This window comes from Palaemon carinicauda, chromosome 14 (assembly GCF_036898095.1).
Source record: "Palaemon carinicauda isolate YSFRI2023 chromosome 14, ASM3689809v2, whole genome shotgun sequence".
Lineage (NCBI taxonomy): Eukaryota > Metazoa > Arthropoda > Malacostraca > Decapoda > Palaemonidae > Palaemon > Palaemon carinicauda.
This window is the reverse complement of record NC_090738.1, coordinates 100,610,101-100,617,600: the sequence shown is the minus strand read 5'-3', so window position 1 is coordinate 100,617,600 and position 7,500 is coordinate 100,610,101.

The following is a 7,500-nucleotide window of genomic DNA, read 5'->3' as shown; positions in this document are numbered from 1 at the left end:
ATCCAGAGCCAGTACCCCAAGTGTCATATAGAAAAGTACATTCTCAAAGTCTAGATAACAAAAATTGAAACATTTACAGTAAATACCATTGGATTCAAACCCTTCATATAGACTGGTTTGTTTACTTACAAAATCAATGGGTATACTAGATAAAATACAAATATATAAAAATAATTAATGTCACATGTAGTGACCTCAATTACGGACAGAGACCATTAGGCCAAGATTTATGTAAAAAACCTTGTATGTTGTAACCCAATGAAAATGATGGTTTTCTGATTGCATTGCACTTCCATTCCAGTGTTATATTCATATAAAGAAGAACGAGGGGATTTATCACAAGAAGAAAAAAAAAACACATTGGTAATGTACTTTTTTTGCTTGCAAACAAATCAAGATTGAATGTTTCAATCCTGGCCGGTTGATATTGGGGCAAACATGATTCGTTTGACATGAATCGTTTGGGAACGAATTTTATGATACCTTTCCTATGTTTTAAGCTTTTTGAGAATCTATATTTGTCCCGCAATATATTTACTTGAAAGCTAAAAAAAAAGTAACAATTGATTGAGAGTCATCATATAAAGAAAAATTTTGTTATAGGAATAATCGTGACTGACTTGCTTCATACCTCATGGGGTGATTTTGAATTAGACGGGGAATGTTAAAAGAGATTATAAATATTACTATTATTATTAGTAGTAAAAGTAGTTGTATCAGATATATTATATTAAATTCTAGTAACTTTGGTACACCTATTTCTAGCATAATAAAAAACCTCTAGACTCGATAACTTATAAGGATATGTTTCAGTGTATAATGTGGCCTAGAATATGCATATCCTTTTTAAAGTCAACCAAACAGTGATTTGAAAACTTTATTCTAAATAATATTACAAAAGGGGACATTTGTGTGTGAGTATGTCTTCGTGAATGCAGAATATATATATATATATATATATATATATATATATATATATATATATATATATATATATATATATATATATATATATATATATATATATATATATATATATATTTTTTTTTTTTTTGGGGGGGGGGGCTCAAGCCATGTCGTCCTGATGGAAGTTCCTTTAGGGTAGCTTCCTAAGGTATATTACAACTATGGCGATATTCCCAGAGAATTTACCTTAAGGTACCCAGAATTCTAACTCCTGGAGCGAATATCCCTAATGAAAGCGATATCGCGACATATCAGAGGACGTATTCTTGACACGCCACATGGCAATCTGCACCCAAAACAGAGATAACACATCGAAGGGGTCAATTGGCAAGAAAACGAAAACGAGAAAGAAAAAGGGGGAGCCGCTCCCAAGGCTCCCTCTTCTCCCGTTTCGTAAGCGTGCATTGTGCCAATCCTGGCGCCATCTGTATTCATTTTTGCGTAGCTTAACAACTCGGTGTTTTTTTCCTGTGTTTCTCGCAAATCTTGGATTTATTCATCTTTTCATGGCTTCTCCAACTTCGTCGGCCTCTGATAAGTTGAGTACCATTTCTTTTATGTATAAATGTAGGCTCTTGGTAAATTTTAAAGTGATTATTAGTAATAATCTTTGTTACAAGAGCCGTTGCCTATCAGAGGCGTCATGAACGCTGTCGCTCGCTAGGTATGAGTTTTAGTTAGCCAAAGCGACATTCCCGGTTGTTTTGCTTTAATAAATTTTAGCTATTTAGCGTTACATAGGATTTCCTTTCTCGTGCTTTTAGTATTATTATTTTGGCGAAGTATTCTCCAACTCTGGCCTACGCTAGGCCATGTAGCCCAGTCGTTTGGTCCTAGTACTTTCCTGCATGATTTTGGATTTCCGAGTCTTTTAAAATTTTATTGAAGCTTTAGGCTGTTTTTCTATACATTTAAGATTATGTTGATTATTTCCAAGATAGTATACGAGTGAGTTTCGGTGATTTAGGTAATCGATTCTCTTGGTGCCTAGGCTAAGTTGCTTATGGAGCCTTAGTATACTTTCTCATACTCCCCGGTTGCTTTCTTTTCTTCGGAGAAGGTATGCAATCCCTTTCCCTCTGTTTAAGCCTTGGGCCTAACCCTAGTGGTTTATCTGAATTAACTTTCGATACAACTATACTGGGGTGTTACTGTACCTCCCTGTTCCAGTAAGTCTGGCTTCAGAGAGGGACAGAACATCAGAGTATTTAGTCTGAGTCTGTGTTTGTCTGGCTTGGGGTAGAGTCTCCCTCGCTGGCCTGACGCAGACATAGGAGGCTTAGCCTCCTTAGGTCACTGCCGAAGGTTTCTGTACGAGATGATTCCTTCTTTTGTGATCTAGTAGACTAGTCCTTGTTGCTGTTCTCGGTGGGAGGATAAGATCCTTTCCGTGGGAGTAGCAACACCTTCCTTGCTTTGGTTCAGTGGGGGCTGGCAAGTATTGCTGGCCTCCCTCCTTGGATCTCCCTTAGGCTAAGATGAGTTTTCTTGGCTGCGGGTGATTCTTCACTAAAGCAAGGTAGGATCCTCTTTTGTCCCTTCCCCCTCTATCTCCGTAATGGCCTAGCCATTACAGTACTGTACGTCATTCTACATCTGGACCTAGGATAGGTTAGGATGTGGAATTGACTCAGTCCCTTGCCGGCCGGCAGACTCTGCCGGCCGGCAAGGGTCTTCTGCTTTGAGTGCTGCCCGGACCTCCCTTGGTCCCTCATCCATGTCTGCCTGTAGAGCCAGACGGCATTGGTCAGGAAGTCTGAATTAGATTCTCCCCTTCCTTATATGCACTCTTTCGGATTGCAGGGCTTGGAGGTAGTTTACGCTCTTATCCCGGCATCCATTCTGTTTTCTTCTAGTGCTGTACCCCGACCCGGCTGCCGGCCTATGAGGCCGGCAGCCGGGCAGTCGTAGTCCTCTGGTTCTTTTGCTGCTGGCCGGCATCGGATGTTTACCGTTGCCGGCCGGCTATTGTCAAGCCCTTGTCTGCCGGTCGCTATGAGCAGTGGCCGGCAGCCGGGTACTACCTTGTGTAGTTGCCGGCCGACATTGGCTGTTGCCGGCCGGCACATGCATTTGAACCAGCGTTCTGCCGCCTTATAGCTGTTAAGTAGTATACTTTAAAGCTAGTTATGGTGTGTGCCGGCCGGCAAGTGCCGGCCGGCACATCACCTTCTATACTGTACCAGTATTCTTCAGTATAACATATACTGTAGGAAGAAAACTATAGTATAAGTTTTGGTACAGCACTGTGTGTTCTAACACTTTTGTGTTGTCTTGCACAGCCCTTTGGTGTTGCCTTACAGATAAGAAAGTGAGTTCTTTCTTGTCTATTATCCAGTATTTTAAAATCATACCTTAGGTGTGAGCTACACCTGTTTCCTCTGGAAACTTTTCATTGGTTACTCTAGGACAGATTAACCATACGATTTTATTATCTGGAAGGCTGCAACAATTGGTTGTGAAGGAAACACAAGTGTGTGTCTTTCCTTTCTGATTTGTTATGCTAAACTGTGAATATCCAGTGATACGTAGTTCACTTGATACTCATGGAAATTTCTACTCTTTACAGGAGGACCATCCGAAGTGCGGAAGTGTTTTCTGCAATGTCCGCAGTAAAAACCTCTGCGGACATGAGTTTTGTAGGAGGCGCGCAGCATGCGCTGTCTCCAAGTGTGATCTCCAGTATTGGGACCCTCAGGTATGTACCGTGTGCACTAACCTGATTACTGAGGCCTTTGATTCCCCTAGGACGACGGAATCAAGGGATATAGCAAGGGAGAAGCTCCGTACCTGGGTAAGGGGCTTCCAGAAGAACACCTCTGGACCTTATCTTCCAAGTGAGAAGATAAGGGCTTACCTTTTCCCTAGGGCATCAGCTGATGCAGTGATTCCCCAGCCTCAAGAGGATATCCCCCAAGTTCAGATCCAGGTGGATGCTGAAGTCGTGGTCGCCTTGCAAGACATCCAGTTGGACGACAGGATGTCTGACGTGTCCGAGCGTCTGGAGGAAGACCTCCTGGCAGGAGCCCAGGATGAAGTTCAAGCCCCAGACATTGTAGAGGAAGAGGTCGACGAGGTGTCGGCTACTCCGGTTCAGATCCCTGAGCCTATTCCCTCAACATCGTCCGCTCTCCCAGTAGAGCTGGGACAGGCCCTCTCCTCCATTGTTGGAATGATCCAACAAATGCAGAAGGAGAATCAAAAAGGCGGCTGCAATGGAACTGCAGATGCAGAGGCTTGCAGCATCACATGGGCCCCAGAAAAGTCTCAATGTGAAAGACCTTCCCTTGTGCTCAGATGCTAACCCGTGGAGATATGCTGAGCACATGCCGATGACTACTGGAAAGATCGTCATCTCGGATAAGTTGGGTTCAGTTCCCCTAGAGGAGGTGGAATTCTGGCCAAGCAAGGGGTCATATCCAGACTGTTATGTCCGGTTGAGAAAGGAACCAGCTTCAAAGGAGGAGACAGAGCCGAAGGAGGTCATAGTGATGGACCATGCTAAGGCTCAAGCTTTGCTTTCATCCTCGATGAAAGAGAGGGACTTCACGAATTCAAAGGTAGCTGCATTGAGTAAGAAGCTCCCTTCCTTTGCGTCCTCTCCTGCTAGAGCCTTCCCCTTTTACAGAAAGGGTTTGCGGCTGTACTAAAAGCAGTCGAGGCCGGCAAGCCTTGCCCCTCCCTGGAGGGGTGTAAACCCTTGTCGCTGGCCCTGCCTATGGACCACAAGGACTGGAAGGACGTCCATCTTACCTTCTCAGTGGGGAAGTTGGAGGCTGATATTGCCGGACGTCACTTCGGTGAGGACCTCCCTAAGCTGTCTGACTTTCTTTTGCGGAGAGAGCTCGAGACAAAAGAAAGACTGGCTGCCTCAATGTCTCTTCAGACCACTCTTGAGACGATGGCAAGTGACCCCAAGGTCCATGAAATATTCATGGTAGTGGCCAAGACTCATCTGGCCACAGTGACGAAGATCTTTATAGCTTCGTCAGGGCGAGGAGAGGTTGTAGGGAGTTCGTGTTCACCTCGGCTACGGTGAGGCACAAGCCAAGGAAACTAATCTCCTCCACCATTTGGGGCAAAGACCTTTTCCCTAGCGAATTGGTCAAAGAAGTTGTTGATAAGGCCGCCGTGGAGAATAGAAACCTTCTCCAGAAGTGGGGCCTGGCTATCAAAAGAAAGTCTTCCCCGGATGAGGGTCCTCAACCAAAGAGGAAGACTATGAGGACTAGGCTACCGTCTCGGCCAGCCAAGCAACTTAGACAGCAATAGCAACTGCAATTGCTATTGCCTTCAGTGCCCCAGATGGTGGCACAAACCCCGACCACATTCCAGTGGGTACACCAGGCCGTGTCGACACAGTCCACGGCATTCAACCCAACGTTCGAAGGGCAGTCAACTTCCTTTCGAGCAAAGACTAGAGGAGCAGCCAGAGGCTCGTCTAAGCGCCCTTCAAGGGGAAGGGGATTCGGGGGTGGTCGCAGTCAGGGAGGCAAGACCTCTGGACGGCAGTCCAAGTGAGATGATACCGGTAGGAGGGAGACTTCAGAATTTTCTGGATCGATGGACCTTCGATCCCTGGGCCCACAGCCTACTCAAGAATGGACTGGGCTGGAGCTGGTACAGCACTCCACCCCCGTGCCCTCGGTTTTTCCAACACTCCACCCCCGTTCTGGAGGAGTACATCCAAGAACTGTTGGAGAAAAAAGTGATCCGAAGGGTGAAGTCCATCAAATTCCAAGGGAGGCTGTTTTGTGTTCCCAAGAAAGACTCGGAAAAACTCAGAGTCATTCTGGACTTGTCGCCACTCAACAAGTTCATAGTGAATGGCAAGTTCAAGATGCTAACACTGCAACACATAAGGACCTTACTGCCCAAGAGGGCATATACCATCTACATAGACTTGTCAGACGCCTATTGGCACGTTCCAACCAACCGTCGACTCTCCCCCTACCTAGGGTTCAAGCTACAACGAAGACTATACGCCTTCAGAGCCATGCCATTCGGGCTAAATATAGCCCCAAGGGTCTTCACGAAGCTTGGGAGCGTAGCTCTCAAACAATTATGCCTAAAGGGAATTCAGGTTGTAGCCTACCTGGACGACTGGCTGGTGTGGGCAGCATCCAAGACAGAATGCTTGCAAGCTTCCAGTCAAGTGATCCAGTTCCTTGAGTATCTAGACTTCAAGATCAACAGAAAAAAAGTCTCGACTTTCTCCATCTCAAAAGTTCCAGTGGCTGGGAATCCACTGGGACCTAATGTCACACCGTTTCTCCATCCTGGCGAAGAAAAGGAAGGAGATAGCGGGTTCTGTCAAGAGACTTCTAGATTCCGAAAGGATATCAAGACGCGAACAGGAGAGGGTACTGGGTTCTCTCCAGTTAGCTTCGGTGACAGACCCGGTGCTAAGAGCACAGCTAAAGGATGCAACCGAGTTTGGAGAAGTTAAGCATCAAACGCGCGAAGAGATCTGAGAAGACCAGTTCCGCTTCGGCTACGTACTCTTCTCAGGCCTTGGTCCCAAGCCAGACATCTAAAGAAGTCGGTTCGTCTTCAGCCACCTCCCCCGTCGGTGACGATTCACTCAGACGTCTCGAAGGAGGGATGGGGAGGTCACTCTCATCGGAAAGAAGTCCAGGGGACTTGGTCCAAGCTATTCAAGACCTTTCACATAAATTTTCTAGAAGCTATGGCAGTGCTCCTTACCTTAAAGAAAGTCTCCCCGCGTCACTCGATCCACATAAGGTTGGTGATGGACAGCGAGGTAGTTGTGAGATGCTTGAATCGACAAGGATCAAGGTCACCACCTCTCAACCAGGTGATGTTGGCCATCTTCCGATTGGCGGAAAAGAAGAAGTGGTACCTGTCGGCAGTTCACCTTCAAGGAGTCCGCAATGTGACAGCGGACGCTCTATCCAGGTTCACACCGATAGAGTCGGAATGGTCCTTAGGCGCAGGATCATTTTCCTTCATTCTGAGTCAAGTCCCAGAACTGCAGATAGACCTCTTTGCGACGAAAAACAACAAGAAGTTGCCCCTGTACGTTTCCCCGTACGAGGCCCCCCTTAGCGGAAGCAGTGGACGCGATGTCCCTCGACTGGAACAGATGGTCCAGGATTTATCTGTTCCCTCCTCACAACCTTCTGTTGAGGGTCCTCAACAAACTGAGATCCTTCAAGGGGGTAGCGGCAATAGTGGCCCACAAGTGGCCGAACAGCGGGTGGTTCCCCCTGGCATTGGAACTACGGTTGAAGTTTCTACCGCTACCAGATCCAGTTCTGACCCAGCGAGTCCAGAAGTCGACTGTCTGCGCTTCATTACAGAAAACCCGGACCCTGCAGCTCATGATTTTCTCTCCCTAGCGGTGAAAAAGCGTTTCGGGATTTCGAAAGCCAGCATAGACTTCCTAGAGGAATATAAGTGCAAATCCACAAGAAAGCAATATGAGTCATCTTGGAGAAAATGGGTGGTCTTTGTCAAGGCGAATAATCCGCAGATCTCGACGGACTTCTGCTTATCTTTCTTCATCCACCT